Genomic DNA, 16984 nt, shown 5'->3' on the forward strand with positions numbered 1-16984 from the left:
AATATTATTTGGCCATAAAAAAGAATGAAATGCTGATACATGCTACTATATGGATGAACCTTGAAAACATTGTGCCAAGTGAAATAACTCAGTCACGAAAGACCATATATTATATGGTTCTATTCATATGAAATGTTCACAACAGAGAACTTTATAGAAACAAAATATAGCTTAGTGGTTGCTTAGGGCTGGAAGATATAGGGGATATTATGGTGAGTGGGGAGATGGCTAAGGTTGTGGTGATAGTTGCACAAATCTGAATGTACTAAAACTATTGATTTACACACTTAAACAGATAAATTCTCTGACATGAATTGTGTGGTGTGTGAACTATACCTTAATAAAACTGTTATTTAAAAATAAAGTAATATCTGATAAATAAAATATACTCAATTGAAAAATAAAGAAGCCATACGTAACCACATAGGCAGATGAGTGCCATGAAGACTGTATGCTTTGGAGATTTTCATGTGTGTAAAAATTAAGTGTACTATTTAATATTACACATGAGAGCCCCAGTATTTAAGAGTGCCTTACAAATAATATAAACAAGCACCAGTGCTTGTTGACAATAATAATGGTGGTGGTGATGCTGACGTTTATGATGATGATGGTGACAAAAACAATTGCCATTGCCTCTCCACAATCTTTGGACTTCTAAAAATATCTACATTAGGTTTTTCCTGATGGGAGGCAGTTAAACGAAATGCCAGGTGCAGGCACACCATGATTCTATAAAGAGAAAGACTGCATTTTTCTTAGGAATTAATGTCTCATATGTTTGTAGCCACAGGAAGCTTATCAAACACTGACGTCAGCTACTTTCCCATGAGAAGCTCAGAAATTTCATAATACCATAAATTACTTTCGCTTTCCTGCTTGCTTCAGACAAGTAGAGAACTTTTCATAAAGCTTAAAAATAAACATCTAACCCTCACCCTGCCATGGACACATTCTTAAGGCTTCTCTGATCAGAAATTATCTTGCCTCTAAAAATTCACCCTTATTCTTCTATTAACAATTGAAAAATCTTGGCCAATGCAAATAACATCATGGATTATTCCTATTCAAAAATTGTCCAAGCAAAAAAGAGGAAAGGCTGCAGCAAATAGGAACCATTTTACGAGAGCAAAGCCCTTCTTTTGTACCATTATGTGATCTTGTTCTGTTCAAATAAGAATTTTTTTTCATCTTCATACTTGTACAAAATTGGCTCCTCTGTGAACAAAAATATAAGCTGTGTCTTTGGCTTGGCTTCCCATGAAATTTGAAGGGGAATTCAGAAAAACTTCCTTGGCTACCTTGGCTAGTCCTGGCCATCTAATAAAAATAAGCTAAGGGTTGATTCATCCTTCTTTCCAGATAGAGAATAACAAAAGGAGGAGGAAAAGAAAGGGGTGATATTCACTGGGAGCCTATAGCATTCTAGATTCAGTAACGGACACTTTATATGTTAGCTCATTCACTCACCAGTGAACTTTTACAGAGTATTCTATGTCATGGAATTTACTAAATGCTTGGCATAGAATTATGAGTAAGACCATTCCTTGCCATCAAGATGCTCATGCTCATATATACACTATCATCTGTAAAACAAATTAACAGCAAGTGGGAGGCAGTTGTATAGCAAAGGGAGCTGAGCTTGATGCTTTGTGATGACCTAGAGGGGTGGGACAGAGAAGGCGATGGCACCCCAATCCAGTACTCTTGCCTGGAAAATCCCATGGACAGAGGAGCCTGGCAGGCTGCGGTCCATGGGGTCGCTACTAGTCGGACACGATTGAGCGACTTCCCTTTCACTTTTCACCTTCATGCATTGGAGAAGGAAATGGCAACCCACTCCAGTGTTCTTGCCTGGAGAATCCCAGGGTTGGGGAAGTCTGGTGGGCTGCTGTCTATGGGGTCGCACAGAGTCAGACACGACTGAAGTGACTTAGTAGTAGTAGTAGTAGAGGGGTGGAATGAGAGCTAGGTGGGAGGGAGGCTCAAGAAAAAGGGGATATATGTATACATATAGCTGATTTACATTGTTGCACAGAGGAAACTAACACAACACTGTAAGGCAATTATACTCCAATTTTTTTAATTGTAAAAAAAAATAAAAGAAGCCCATGTTCATAAGATGACAGCCCACTGTGGCAATGCCTCCATAGCAGCACTAGCAAAATACTACATAGGCACAGATGAGTAAAAGCCCTTCAAAGCAGTTATTATTATCCTCATTTTAAAATAGACTCTGCTGTGCATGTATGCTAAGTTGCTTAAGTCGTGTCCAACTCTTTGCGACCCTATAGACTATAGCCCACCAAGCTCCTCCATCCATGGAATTCTCCAGGCAAGGATACTGGAGTGGGTGGCTGCCATGCCCTTTTCCAGTGGATCTTCCCAACCCAGGGATTGAACCCACATCTCTTATGTCTCCGGCATTGGCAGGCAAATTTCTTCACCACTAGCAAAAATAAGTAACTGATGCCTAAGCTCATATATCTCTCTTACAACCTCACAGCCTGTCTTCTTTCACAATTCCATGCTGCTTTTAAGGGAAAGACATTTCCAACCCGACTGAATACTGAAAGCTTTGTTAGTAATCCAGTGAAATGTTTGTTGCAGGATGCCAAGACAATTTTTACTTTCATTGGATAATTGACTTTTTCTTGAATTATAAGAGCAATTTCCTTACTCTCTTGCTTTATTTAGTCTGCTTGGTAGCTAAATTCCTAACATAGTATTTTGTTGATACATGTTGTCCCTCTTATCTACTAGTTTATACAAATATCTCTGTATATCCATATGCATAATCTCATAAGAATATGAAAAATGCATCCTACAAAAATCAAGAGATTCTCCCACAGGCATAAAAATTTACACTGAAATACAAGCATACTATAGGCAAGTGTTACTCAAGATACACAGGCAAAAACTTAAATGGAAACAAACAGTTGAAAACAACTGAAGAGGAAACTTTGCGCAAGAACTTAAGGTACACGTAGGGCACTGGAGACAGAGAAGGCAGTGGCACCCCACTCCAGTACCCTTGCCTGGAAAATCCCATGGACAGAGGAGCCTGGTGGGCTGCAGTCCATGGGGTCGCTGAGAGTCGGACACGACTGAGTGACTTCACTTTCACTCTTCACTTTCATGCATTGGAGAAGGAAATGGCAACCCACTCCAGTGTTCTTGCCTGGAGAATCCCAGGGATGGGGGAGCCTGGTGGGCTGCCATCTATGGGGTCGCACAGAGTTGGACACGATTGAAGCGACTTAGCAGCAGCAGCAAGGCACTGGAGATTTGGGAAGAGCAGCGGTGGAAAGTGAAGAGGAGGCACTGTGGTTAGTGAGCAAGGGCCTGAATGCACAGCGAGGTTTTACAGCATCTTAAGATGATAAGTAGTCCCTGTATTTGAATTGCTTTGGTATGGGCCACTTGCAAAAACATTCAATATTTCCCTTCTAAGATATAGTAAGCCAAAATATATATGTGGAAAGTTCACTAAGTCATTGGTAAATAATCCAGTGTTGACTTTTAATTTAGAAATAACTGGCCAAATTGATCCCAGCCTTCCCAACTGCGATTTTCCCCCTACAGAGTACATTCATTTATATTACGTTTTTGTTTTCTCTCATTGTTTGTCTTTCTATTATTTTATTTTCCTACTCTAATATATAGTAATATATGACTGGGAATATTAAATTTTCATAATTTTATATATGTTGAGCTCATAAATTCCCTTTAGTTGTCATCTTTCCAGATTGAGGCTTCATCTTTTTCTATTCACATGTTATTAAAATACTCTTTTTATTGATGTGTAGCATACAGAAAAACACACAAATCGTAACTAAACAGCATGGTTAATTTTCACAGAATGAGCAAAGTGATGTAGTCAGCACCCAGATCAAGTAACAGAACATTACTTAGCACCCCAGAGCCCTCCTCGTGCCCCCTTCCACAGCCAGGCCTCCTCCCCTCCCCCACTGCCCCAGGATAACCATCGTTTTGACTTCTGACACCTAGTGACAGTTTTGTTTGTTTTTCGGAGAAGGCAATGGCACCCCACTCCAGTACTCTTGCCTGGAAAATCCCGTGGACGGAGGAGCCTGGTAGGCTGCAGTCCATGGGGTTGCTGAGAGTCGGACACGACTGAGCGACTTCACTTTCACTTTTCACTTTCATGCATTGGAGAAGGAAATGGCATCCCACTCCAGTGTTCTTGCCTGGAGAATCCCAGGGACGAGGGAGCGCGGTGGGCTGCCATCCTTGGGGTCGCACAGAGTCAGACATGACTGAAGTGACTTAGCAGCTTAGCAGCATAGCAATGTAATCCTATAGAATTTGGGGGAGGGGGGTGTCCAATCTCTGTTATTTAAAATTATGTTTCTGAAATTCATTATGTGAGTGATAATTATATTATTCTAATTTGCAACGTTGTATGTTGTTGTTTGCCAACCACAGTTTATCCATATTACTATTGATAGACACTGAGGTGATTTCCACTTTGAGGAAGTTTTGAATAGTGCTGGCATGAGCATTCTAGTTCATGTGTGCTGATGAATATATACATGGATCTTTGTCATCTATATGCATAGGAGTAAGCTTTCTGGGTCACCAGTTAGACCAATATTCAGCTTTAGCAGATACTGCCAAATATTTTACCTCAGCGATTATTCTAATTGACATTCCCACAGCAGTGCATGAGAGTTACAATTGCTCATCAAAACTTTGAATTGTCAGTCTTTGCAATTGTAGCTATTCTAATAGTGTGTAATTTGAATTAGAATTTTCTAATGATTAATGAAATTGAGCACTTTTCATATGTTTATTGCCATTTTAATATCCTCTTTTTGTGAAGTACCTATTAGAGTCTTTACTTACTTTTTATAGAGTCATATTTTTTATTGACTTGTGGCAATTCTTTGAATATTTAAATACAAATCCTTTGTCAGATGTAAGTTTTGCTAGCATACATTTTCTAAATCTGTGGTTTGCCTTTCACTCTCTTTATGGTTCTTAATTTTGATGCAGTACAGTTTATCAATTTTATTCTTTTATGATTAATAATTTATATACCCTATTTACAAAATCTTTGCCTATCCCAAGATCATTGAGGTATCTTCTCTTTTCTTAGAGCTTTAATGTGTAAGATTTCACATTTAGATCTATAATGAATCTGGAATTGGAGGAGGGGGTGTATGATATATGATATTAAATAAAAGTCAAGATTTTCTTTTCCTTTCTTCCATATGGGTATCCAGTTGAGGTACTAGGTGATGTTACTTTCCTCCAGACTGAGTTACTTTACCTTCTTGTGGTTTGATAGAACTGGGGAAATTCCCTTTAGTTGAATTTGAAATTCACCTGCCATTTCCTACGATTCCATTGACTTCTAGTTTGCCCCTTCTCCACAGATGAACTCTCCAAAGGTCTGAGACTATATCCCAAGACCTTTTCCTCTTTTTTTTTCTTGCTTGCATTTTTTTAATCAAAGTATAATTAATATATGGTAAAAATGTACTCCTTTTAGTGCACAGTTCTATAAGTTTTGACAAATACAGACAGTTGTGTAACTTCCACCACAATTAAGAAATAGATTAAAAAAAAAAAAAAGAAATAGCTGTATCAACTCCAAAGTAGTTCTTCCTTCTTGTACTTTTGAGTTTTTCCTACTCAGTGCCATAATACTGCAGAAAACTCTGCTGTGCTTTTCAGAAACATTGTTTCTTATTCTCTTATTGACTTTTGTCCTTTCCACTCCAAGTGTTCAGTCCTAGAAAGCGCTTTGAAGTTGAACAAGTCTGGGATGCAATTTCAACTCTGATACATGTTAACTATGTGACAATGAATCTAAATCTGTGTCCTTCCTTTGAAATAAGATACTAAAACAACTATTTTCGATTTTCTTTTGAAGGTTAATTAGATAACAAATATCAAGTACCTTGCACATAGTAGGTGTTCAATAGATTCTCCAAGAACTGTAAGATACATTCATCTTTTAGAAATAATGGAGAAGGGGTGGTGTAGGTGGTCCCTGAAAAGCAATTCTTTTCTCTGGGAACCCCCTTCGATGCTGAACTTGATAGAACTTGTTTTATTCCCAGCCATAACAAGGTCATTCATAGATACTGAGACATACACATTATATATTTTTTCCTTAAAAAACCATAGAATTATATGAAAACCCTCTGAATTGGAGAGATATTTAAAAATCTATTCCAAATGCTTCATGTTACAGATGAAAGAATTGAGGGGCCAAGAGTACTTAAATAACTTGGTCAAGGTCAACTCACTCATTAGTATTTACTTAAGTGACCCAAATTCCCTGAGATCACATATTTCTTCTCTTCCAAAATACTCCTCGGTCCCATATTCAACTATAAATGTAAAACAGAGAAAATTCACAAGAGACAATTATTAATGTTTTATTGTTACTGGCGCATTTTGAGTAAAACCCATAGATCTATTTTTAAATATTTTATTTTAATTTCCATTCCCACAAATTATGTGACTTCCTGCCAACTAAGTCTGAAATAGCTTCTTACCATTCCTTTCCCATTCCAAGGATTATATCCTGTAGTGTTTCATTCTTTTTTTTATTAAGAAATATTCTGCCTTATTCTCCAATGCACAAGACTGAAAGGAGCTCATGGAAATGCACAGAAGACAGCTCTCTTCAAGTTTACCGAGTTAACAGGAGTGCAGGGGGGTGTCTATTGTCCTGGGCATTGGATGCTCAGGTAACCAATTGCATCCCTGGCATGCACCCGATGGCTGGAGACAGATGACCAGCACCTCTGCCATCCTCATGCTTTCTGGCAAAGGTGGTGCTCTGACGATCTTTTTTTTTTTTTTTTGGTAAGTCCCTTTTTGTTCAGCACATCTTTCAGCATTGTATATTCTGCTAATGGACAGATAAGCCTGAATCCCGTATGGACTGAACAACTTAGAAGAGTTTCATGATCACAGAACACACAGTCACCTCATAAAACCCTCTACCTCCCACCAGGATTCTCAAAGGCTCTTCCAGAAACACTCTTTACATGAGTGACTCCTTAAACTAGAAATATATTTTCAGCCTAGGTATTTCCTCCTCAGAGAGACCATCTCTCACCACCCAGCATTCAGAGGCTCTCTATCACATTAGGCTCTTTTATTTGCTCACTATTGGAAATATGCGTGCTATCTACTCCACCAGAATATAACTTCCATGAGAGCAGAGTCCTTGCTCCTCACTGTGTGTCCTGTCCTGGCTTAGAGAACTCACTCAATCTGTAAATGAATGTGGGCGTGTGTCTGTCTCCTATACCTGTCAGGCTGAGCGTGCCCCCAGATTTGAATACTGGGTGAATTTAGGCCAATGTGTTAAACACAACAAATTTCTCAGGGCTTCTCCTATGTTCAGAACATGTATCTCATTAGGTTGTTATAATGATAAATGAGATATATGAAAGGAGCTTAGCACAGGGCCTGGCACTCAAAACCCTTAACACACAGTAGTTATCAGAATCTCCACGAGGAGAGCAGAGCATATTACAAAAGTGTCATGGGGGATTTTTTAATATAAATATTAATGTTGAAATCAAAGGATCCTAACTCAACTCCACAAGGCAATATATAAATTAGTGAAAACCCAGTTCTTCCTGTTGACTCCATGAAGTTATTCTTTTTTATAAAGGATCTCTAATTGAACCTTTTTGATAAACCCTTGTTATAATAAGTTATCATTTGAGATACTCTCCTTTATCCGACCCCTTGGTATCCTTTTGGAAAATGGCATCTTTCTGTGAACACTTGTGATAGGAATTTTAAAGGAGAAGCATAACCACTTTTTGCAAGTATGTACTGTCAATATTTTTCCATTTGTGTAACCTAGGAAGGTGCTAGGTCCTGCTCCTCATGCTACTGAGTGGCTTTACCTAGAGGTTTCCTGAGGCTTTTGAGAAAATCACTCCCCTTAGAAGACTAGAAAGCTGATTGAAGGGAGAGAGATTCCTCCTTTCTTTTTATTACACCTTGATTCTCCCATAGTGAATGCTTTCATATAAAACCCCAGTTTCCCCACATGCCTGAGCAGACAGTTCAATCAAAGGAGCAATAAATAGCACCTGGCCATTTGCCACTGGCTGGGAAGGCGACTGGACCGAGGCAGCGGGGCTCATGTGCCTCACGCCGTCCAGCTCGCTCCTCCGGCCCCTCTTCCTTCATCTCGGGTCATTCCTTTCCTTACCATGTCCGGTCTAGACTTAGCTTTGCCTGCAGAGAATTTCAGCAGCTGAGCCAAGTCAGTCCATGTCTACATGTTGGGCACCGAATGAAAACCTTAAAGGGATCCGGTGAATAATGGTTCACCCAGGCAAGTATCTGAAGTTGAAAGATAGTGGGCAGTAGAAAATGGTCTTGAAACAGGAAGTGAGAGCTTCATCAACTTTCTGGCCCTTCCGTCCTCAATCTGAAAATAAATATGTGAAGACAAACTCTGTGTGTAGTCACTGTACTATTCACCTTATGGTTTCTCAAAAGCCTTTCTATCTTTGTCTCACTAACAAGATGGTTCATTAACATATACATAGACTCTACAAACCAAAAAAGAAACATTTCCCCCGATCCCCAATTTCTTTATATTTTTCTTTATTCATTCCCATTTTAAAAATAAAAATACTGAGGGAATTGGGACCTGGGAAAGGGAAACTAGGCAAATAAGTACTGACCCTCCCAGAGGGTTTGGGGGAAGGTACTGAGGACTTTTTTCCCTACAAGTTTAAATCTCTTGATTCATCCATTAGGCAAGTAACTCCCTGATTTCCTCTAGTCTCCTGTTCCTTCGATGAAGCCTGAGGGTCAAGAATGAGAGGCCTGTGTGGAAGGGGTGGACTTCCCTGCTAGCTCAGTGGTAAAGTATCCACCTGCCACCGCAGGATACCTGGGTTCAATGCCTGGGTGGGGAAGATCCCTGGCGAAGGAAATAGCAACCCATTCCAGTATTCTTGCCTGGGAAACCCTGGAGGGCTACCGTCCACAGGGTAGCCAGGAGTCAGACATGATTTAGCAATTAAACAGCAGCAAGAGCAACATGTGGAGTGGCTACTATAATCCGCATCAGCATCTGAATGTAAGGAACTTCTTGTAATGTACAGATTTCTGGACACCTCTCTGGAATTTCCCATGTCATATTTTCTTGAAAAAGCTCTCCCAGAAGATTTTGATATGCAGCCAGTCTGAGAACCTCGATTCTAGGGGGACAGTCTACCATAAATGCCATGAAGCCAGGTTCATTGGCTGTTTGTTTACTGGCAAATCTCAGATATGTTCCTGGCACATAGAGAGGAGCAGGACCTGGAGGGGAATCTCTCCCACCTGCACTGTACATGTGCACAGGGCTCAGTGATTTGGAAAAGAAGTCTTGCGTCTTTATCTCAGTGATTTGCAACCTGCCAGCACTTTAGACTCACTGAGGACAGTTGAGAAACACATATGCCTGGGGACTAACCCCCCATATCCTCATTAGGTCGATCAAAGGAGGGTCCCTGGGTTGGGTCATTTTTTCAGAGCTCCTTGAGTGATTGTGGTGTACAGCCAAGGTCAAGACCATCAGCTAACTCTTAGGCCCTTGAAGCTGCCCTGAAGTTAGGAGGGTCAGGGATCATGCCTTCTCTGCATTCTAGAGATGATGAAAGAAAGGCCAGGGAATAGATGCAGTAGGTCTGGATGTGGCAGCATGGGGACTAGGCACTCAATCCTTATTTGTTTTTAAATTTACTCATGGGATTTGTTCTCATCTAAACTCTATCCTCTCGTGCTATGCCAGGGCTGGCACTAATGGTAAAGAACCCCACTGCCAATGCCAGAGACATAAGAGCCGCGGGTTCGATCCCTGGGTAGGGAAGGTCCCCTGGAAGAGGGCATGGCAACCCGCTTCAGTATTCTTGCCTGGAATATCCCATGGACAGAAAAGCCTGGAGGGCTACAGTCCATGGGATTGCAAGGCGTTGGACATGACTGAAGCAACTTAACACACTTAACGCACACGTACTAGTGCTATCCTAAGCATTTAGGCAGTGGTTCTTAATTTGAGGGGGAGGGGAAAAGGGAGCAGAGACTATTTCAGAAATGGATGAAAGGTAATACACAAAATCTGGCCTACAGTTTTGAGGAGTTCATCACCCCTCTCTAACTCTTGGTTTTGTTCACTCACTCAACAAAATTTCTGGATGCCCTGCTGCGTGCTGGCAGAAGCCTAGGAGCTGTAGGGAACTAGACTGTAAGCCAGGCTTGAGCAACTTCTGCAGCTAGCAGATGTCTCACAGATTTTCTTGTCCCCCTTTTCTGCAGTTTTATAAGAAAGTCCTCCAATATGAGGCCCACAGCAGAAGGAAAGGAATTTAAATGGGAATTGGAGCTCTTACCACTTTCTGGCATTGTAACCTAGAAGGATAATTATATCTTCTATCACTCCAGCTAGATATTAGGCTCCTTAAGATCAATGCCCACATCTCCAGAATACTGAGCAGGGTACTGTAGGTGTACGACAATACAACAGTTGAAGTGTGCATTTTGGACAAATAGGAGGAGACGTAGAGGTTGAGGGAGGGGAGCTGAAGGTAGCCTGAGTGACTCTCAGGAATAAAGAAATGGAATAAGAAATAACACCTGGCCCTGCCAAACAATTTACAAGCCCCTCAGGGTTCCCCATCCTTAGTTTGCAAACCAGCCTTCCTGAGATGGATACAGACCACTGATACCATGCTAGGCAGGTTTTTGTTTGCTTTGCATTTTACCTTTGAAATCTGAAATGAGAATCTAGGAATCTAAGATTGATTCCCAGCAGTGTGATTCCAAGCCAGTCCCTAAACTCCAAGAACTTCTAATTTCTCCCATTGCAAAAAAACAGAGAATGGGGTGGGAGAAAGCAACGTGTGTCCTTAAGGTCCATGTGGGCCCCAATATTCTACCAAAAAAGGCAAATGTTAAAACCCAGAGCTGCACTTCCCACACTTATACACATAGCATCCTTGCTGCATCATGTTGGGGCAGGTTAGGGATGCAATGTGATTGGCTGTTGCAGTTCATTATTTCTTTGGTCTAATATTTAATATTTGTTGCTGTGTTTCAAGTACAAGAGAGTGACCTCTAGATTATCTACTGGTGCATTCTATCATTATTTGTAATCTTCTGGAGCCTCCTCTTTTACCCATTAACCAAGTTCCTAACCATCAATAGCAGAAGACTTTGGGCAAAGCAAAGGGTCTAAAAAGACGTTGAGAGTCTGAGGTTTAGAAGGTTTTGAAGGTGAACTTAGAAAAGGCAGTGTCCCTGACTATATTCTAATCCCTTTGGTCTTTGATTGTTGGCATTGGTACTGCTCCCTGCTTTGTACAAACCATCTCTCACCTCCACTATTTAGAAGAATTTAGGGACTGACTCTGTAATAATTGTATTAATTTTCTTTAAAATGCAAATACAACTATCAATTGCAAATGCAATATCTATTTATATCTGTGCTTTATTTCCCTTTCACGGTCCTAACCAACATCAGTACCTGAGAAAGAAATTGTATCTTAAATATTTGGAATAGTTCTGCATTAACTAAAATTCACTCCACTGTTTCCATCCATTTATCCCAGGTAATCATTGAAAAGCTTGAAGATCATCCAGCCAAATTCATAGGGATTGGTAATCAACCAGAGGTTCACGAGCAGACATTTGACTGCTTACCCGTGAGTAGAGTTTATGTGGTTTTGTTGGTGGGGAGGGCTCTGATCTTAGCAATTACACAGCCTTTCTGCCTGATGGTTTAAATTCTCGCAGCTAAAGATGCATTGTGAGAAACCAAGGGTTCTGCTATGCCCTTCATAGTTTATTTACCAAGTAATCTATCAAGTTTGAAAGAATTGTTTTCCTGTTTTGGAATCCGAATTTTTTTTTTTTTTTGCTTTATTTTAAATTTTTTTCCTGCATCTATAGTATATTAAGCAAAACAGTCCCCAATCAATAATGAAGTTCTCACTTCCCAAGACTGTTGCTGACTTGAGGGAATAGAGAGAGAATGAGGCAGTCTTCAGGGTAAAGGAGCTCACCTTTGAACAAACAATGATTTCAGAAGGAAGTACTCTTCACTCTCAGCAAATCCTCCTCACCCGGAAGAACTTCTACCAGTAGACAGTCTGCCTGGGGAGCAGCAAGAGGAACTTTCAGAAGGTAGAGGATGGAGAAGCTAAAGGAAGCCTCACTCATTCACACTCTTTCCAAGGCAGGCACTAGTAGGGAGAAGTGGTTTTCTGTGGCTGCCAGAGCAAATTACCGCAACCGGGTGGCTTACATAGCAGAGTTTATCTTCTCACACTTACGAAGGCTGGAAGCTCAAGGTGAAGGAGGCGACAGGTTTGTTTTCTTCGAAGGCCTCTCTCCTTGACTTGCAGATGGCCCTCTTTTCCTGTGTCTTCACTCGCATCCCACTGCCAGCACATGTTTGGAGTGCCCTCTCTGTGTCCAACATTTCCTCTTCTTAGAAGGGCCACAGTCATATCGGACTAATGCATGCTCTAAAGATTTCATCTTAACTTAATTACCTCTTTAATGACCAGATCTCCAAATCTGTTTATATTCTAAGTTATTCGGGGCTAAGATTTCAACATATGAATTTGTGGGAACACAACTCAGTCTCTAATATCCATCCTTTTCCCCCATATGCTGCTTTTTAGTTTGTTGCATATGGACGGCTCTCTGAGTCTCCTCTCCTGAACTACCTTAGCATTTATATCACTCTTAGAATATTTGGTTTTCCTACAATATGTTGCAGTCCTTTGTATACATCTCTCACTTCCCTGTTTCATTACATAATTTTTGAAGCTGAAAAGTGTGCCTTTTACATCTTTCATAGCAGTAGAGGAGGCTTTGTAAATAGTGAGCATTCAATAGTACTTATTAAATGAATAAGTGAATAGAGAGGTAAGGTACAAGTCTCTGAACCTGTAATTTGCTCTAAGACTACCTCCAAATAATGACTTTTAGTGGTGCTTCCTCCTTACTTGCTGCCTGTCTCCTGACTTCCAAAAAGTGGAAATAAGTCAAGGCTGGAGAGAGAGACTGAAAAAAAAAAAATAAATAAATATATATATATATATGATTACTGATGGCGGGAGACTTACCTCACTCCTCAAAGAGTAAATAACATGGACCTGCTCCAGATACTGAGAACACTCTTTTGGGCGCCAAGAGGGAAGGACAGTGAGTTAGACTGAGACTTGCTGAGTTTAAGGGCCTGTGCAACATCCAAGGGTGTGTGTCTAGAATACAAGGGCTATGCACGTCTGAAGCCCAGGTAATAACTAGAGATAGAAATTTTCATAATCATAACCTACACATAGGAATTACGAGGCCACCCAGAAAGAGTGCAGAGGGAGGAGCAGCGGTTTAACAACGCCACTAGAAATTGCATGTAGAAAGTTTTCCTGATGAATAACAGGAGGAAGAAATCTAAACGGCATTTCTAATGTAAGAACATGCATATTAGCAACTGTGGATGTCTATTTCTCTCTTCACTTATTCCCTTGGTCCTATTTTATAGCTTCTTCTGTCCTCTCCTTTAGGGCTTTGCCCCAAACCATTCCTGGGGAGCTTTCTCTGCCCGAGCTTGCTCCTCTCTAGCCAACTCCACCCACGAGTATGTGTTTGACTCCCCAGCTGCTTGCCCAAGGCTATCATACATCAGCACTTCCCTTTAGGACCATTTTCTCCATCACAATCAGAGCTGATCAGACTGGACAGTAGGGGAGGTCCACGATTAGACTCCTCTGTGTCCAAAGAGACAGAAGGTCAGGTGCCTGGGACGCCTCTGCCATGGAACATCGTCTTGTCCAGACAGTCAGTAAAGGACTCAGTTGAGGGGAATGTACCTCTTTTGCACTGAACCCCTTCCATAGTCCATTGGTCTCCTCACACTTCCTATGTCTTCAAGGAGGTTTCGGTGATGTTTTCATGTTTCACACAGAGGACAGAATGGGGGCTAATGAAGCATGAACGGACCAGGCCCTGAGTCACGGTGGCCATAGCAAGCTTCTCCTCTCTGGGTCTCACCATCAAAAGTGATTTCTAATTGGGCCACCTTCACCCCAGCCCTGGATTTCCCACTTTTTTCCTGCTTAGTGTGATACAAACAAAAGGAAGAAAACTATTCATTCATTTCTCAGTTATTTTCTAAAGTGTCATTTCTTTCCCTTGCTTCTCCGTGCTCAACCCCCTCCCCTTTCTCCATTGGTTCTCTTTCTCTAGCAGAAACCCATGATCTTTCTTTGGATTGTCTGATTATTAGCAGGAGAGCCTGTCAGAGGTTTGTAAATTTCCTCCTTCTCTACATACCCCGTTCCATTTCTTGAACTTTGAGATACCAGGTTTCTTCAAGCACCCCCCACTTCCATACTTTCCTCTTGGTATTCTTCAAGTTGCCAGGACAAAGATGCCCTTTTTCACTCAGTGACCTAAAGTGCTAATGGCACCTGTGTCAGCGGATTTTACATAAATTGCTATTTGTATAAAATGAGCAGGGAGAAATTTTGAAGTCAAGAGAAAACAGCTCTGCAATCCTTGAGTGGCCTAGGTTGGGTATTCCAAATGAATGGTGGCCAGTGGCCAGCAGAGGTGCCCCCAGACTGCATTTTATTCATTTCATTCAGCTATAGGATATGAAGAGAAAGATACTTTTCCTATGAGCATGTATAAGAAGTGCTTTGAGTTGTAAGCACCTAGCAGGCTTTGCCTTGTTTTAGAACAGCATAAATGGGAGTTTTTATAACCACTATGGGCCAGTATTTTTAGAGTCAGTTGAAGCTCCAGATGGTATGGAAAGAGAGGGTTTTTTTTTCCTTTATCCTCTCTTGAGTTTTGCAGAACAAGCCTCTCTGGACACTCTTGACACAATATTCAGCCTCCTGTTTAGTTCAAGTGTGTCTATACTTGTTACAGCACAATCTGAAGGGATCACTTTTGCACTAAAAGTCTTTTCTACAGATTTCTGGTAGTGGCTGCAGAACAACGCCCAAGTTTGCTTAGAAATCAAGAGGACTCAAGGAGCATGGGTTCTCAGGTCTTCCCAGTTCTTGAGACTTTAATGATAAGGAAGGTAACAGGACATTCCAGCATCACCATGTGCAGATTTTGTAGCTTTGGCCAAGTGATGGTGTTTCTTTGGCCAGGAAATTGCACCTGGCCTTAGGAGGCACCTCCATCCAGCATGGCTGTTGATGGAAAGAGGTTTTGTCAGGGTGGGCAAACCAAGATCAAGGCACAGATAGCAGTGAGAAAAACAAACAATGGTGCCAGGAGTTCTTGCCTAGAACTCCTTTCCAGACTTCTGTTCCAAAAAACATGAGTGAGTATGCCATAAAGAGGGGGAAAAAAAGAATGATCCTGCTATTTAGCTTTCAGACAAAACTATCAGAAGTCTGAGGTTCCAACTGTGACAGGATTTGTACAGTTCAAGGACACAGACTCAACTACTTCCAAAGTTTGCTTTGGGATGTTCAACAAAACAAAGCTGCAGACATCTTGCACTAGTCCACGGAACAGTCCTCCAGTAGGGTTTAAAGGCTCCATCTGAGGCAGGGGGAAGTCTAAGACATTTTCCTTCCTACTATTTTCTGTATCAGGTCCAACTTAATGCCAAATTAAATCTAGATTTTTTTAAAATCAACTTTTACTGGCGGAAAAAGCAGAGCTGCATTCCCTGAAACAGATATTTTAAGGCCAAACTTATTACTTGGGTGTTTTTTTTTTTCTCCTTTTTTGCTAATTCAAAACAAAATGTCTATCATTCACTCTAACACCAGTCTTTAAGAGCTGGAGACAAATGGAGTCTGAATATTCACGCCAATGTGGTATAAATGAGCTGTGATTTCAGGAGGTTGGCTGTTTCTCTGACAGGGGAAAAGAGAGGTTGACTAGTTTAATATCTTTGGCTGAAAACACTTTGTTAAAGAGGGATGGAGACAGCCAACATTAATATCAAGTCCTGTTATTTAATGACCAAGAACGACATACCGTGGAACGGGGCATCCTGAGTCTGGAGAGAAGTGTGTTTATCATATTCAGAGAATGCAGAGAGGGAGTGAATACAAACACATGTCAGGCCTGAAGGAAGGCGCTCTTCTAAAAGCATTTTCTTCAAGTTCTTCAAAAGATTCCTCCCATAAGTATATTATAGCCATGACTGTGAATCTGATTCCATCACAGACTCTCAAGATGTATAAACATAAAGACATTTGTTACCATGAGGGACGCTGGGGACATATCTACTGCCTCCCCCAGCTTGCTGGCTAATGGATTAGAACTAGAAGGTGCAGTTATGCGTCAGGGTTGGTGGGGGAGGCTTGTGACCACTATTAGCACCATCTGTCCTTTTCTTGCTCTTCAAACATACATATTCAGTCACTCATTAATGTATTCACTCTACAGCTATATACTGAATTGGAGCTTCTCTAGCCAGTGCTATATTAGGTCTGGGCTACATTAACAAGTCTAGTGTTCCTTCGTTCTTCCTATAAAATGGACTTTTTTTTATTGAAGGCAGTGGGAAATCTAGTGACTCTAATAATATATTCCTTGACATAAATTGTGATTTCTGGTTCTTTTATTTATTTTTTATTGGCCTTATCTTAACGAAGAGTCATAATACTTTATATACCTCCGCTGTCTCATTTCCCTATCATTCTTAATTATGTGGTTTACAGGCAAAACACTACAGGGCACTGGCTATATCTCTAATTCTACTTTTCTGAAATTTGAAGAATGATGCTTAATTGTTCCCTGCCTTATTTGTTTCCTAAATTCTGTTTTCAAGAAGAATTTTTTAGGGGGAGACATAACTGTAGTATCAAAATAATTGAAAATTAAGAGCAAAGTAAGGGTGTGTCACTTTTTCATTGGAATGCTCAAAGAATCAAAGGTGATAGACCCAGAGTGATTCACTGTGAAACCAGTGGTGTGCTTAAGCCACAGAGCC

At 40.8% G+C, this 16984-nt stretch overlaps 1 protein-coding gene across 5 annotated transcripts in view; it reads left to right on the plus strand.

Moving 5' to 3' along the window:
• CALD1 (caldesmon 1) overlaps positions 1–16984 on the plus strand; it is a 231725-nt gene that overhangs the window by 90247 nt on the left and 124494 nt on the right. For 4 of the 5 annotated variants that reach the window (XM_068972841.1, XM_068972840.1, XM_068972839.1 and 1 more), the window contains one exon: positions 11613–11705. The exons of the other annotated variant lie outside the window; for it this stretch is intronic. The gene's annotated coding sequence lies outside the window, so the exon portion shown is untranslated. The remainder of the gene's footprint in view (positions 1–11612; positions 11706–16984) is intronic. 5 annotated transcript variants of the gene reach the window in all.

The sequence above is a fragment of the Capricornis sumatraensis genome, chromosome 5 (genome assembly GCF_032405125.1).
Source record: "Capricornis sumatraensis isolate serow.1 chromosome 5, serow.2, whole genome shotgun sequence".
NCBI lineage: Eukaryota > Metazoa > Chordata > Mammalia > Artiodactyla > Bovidae > Capricornis > Capricornis sumatraensis.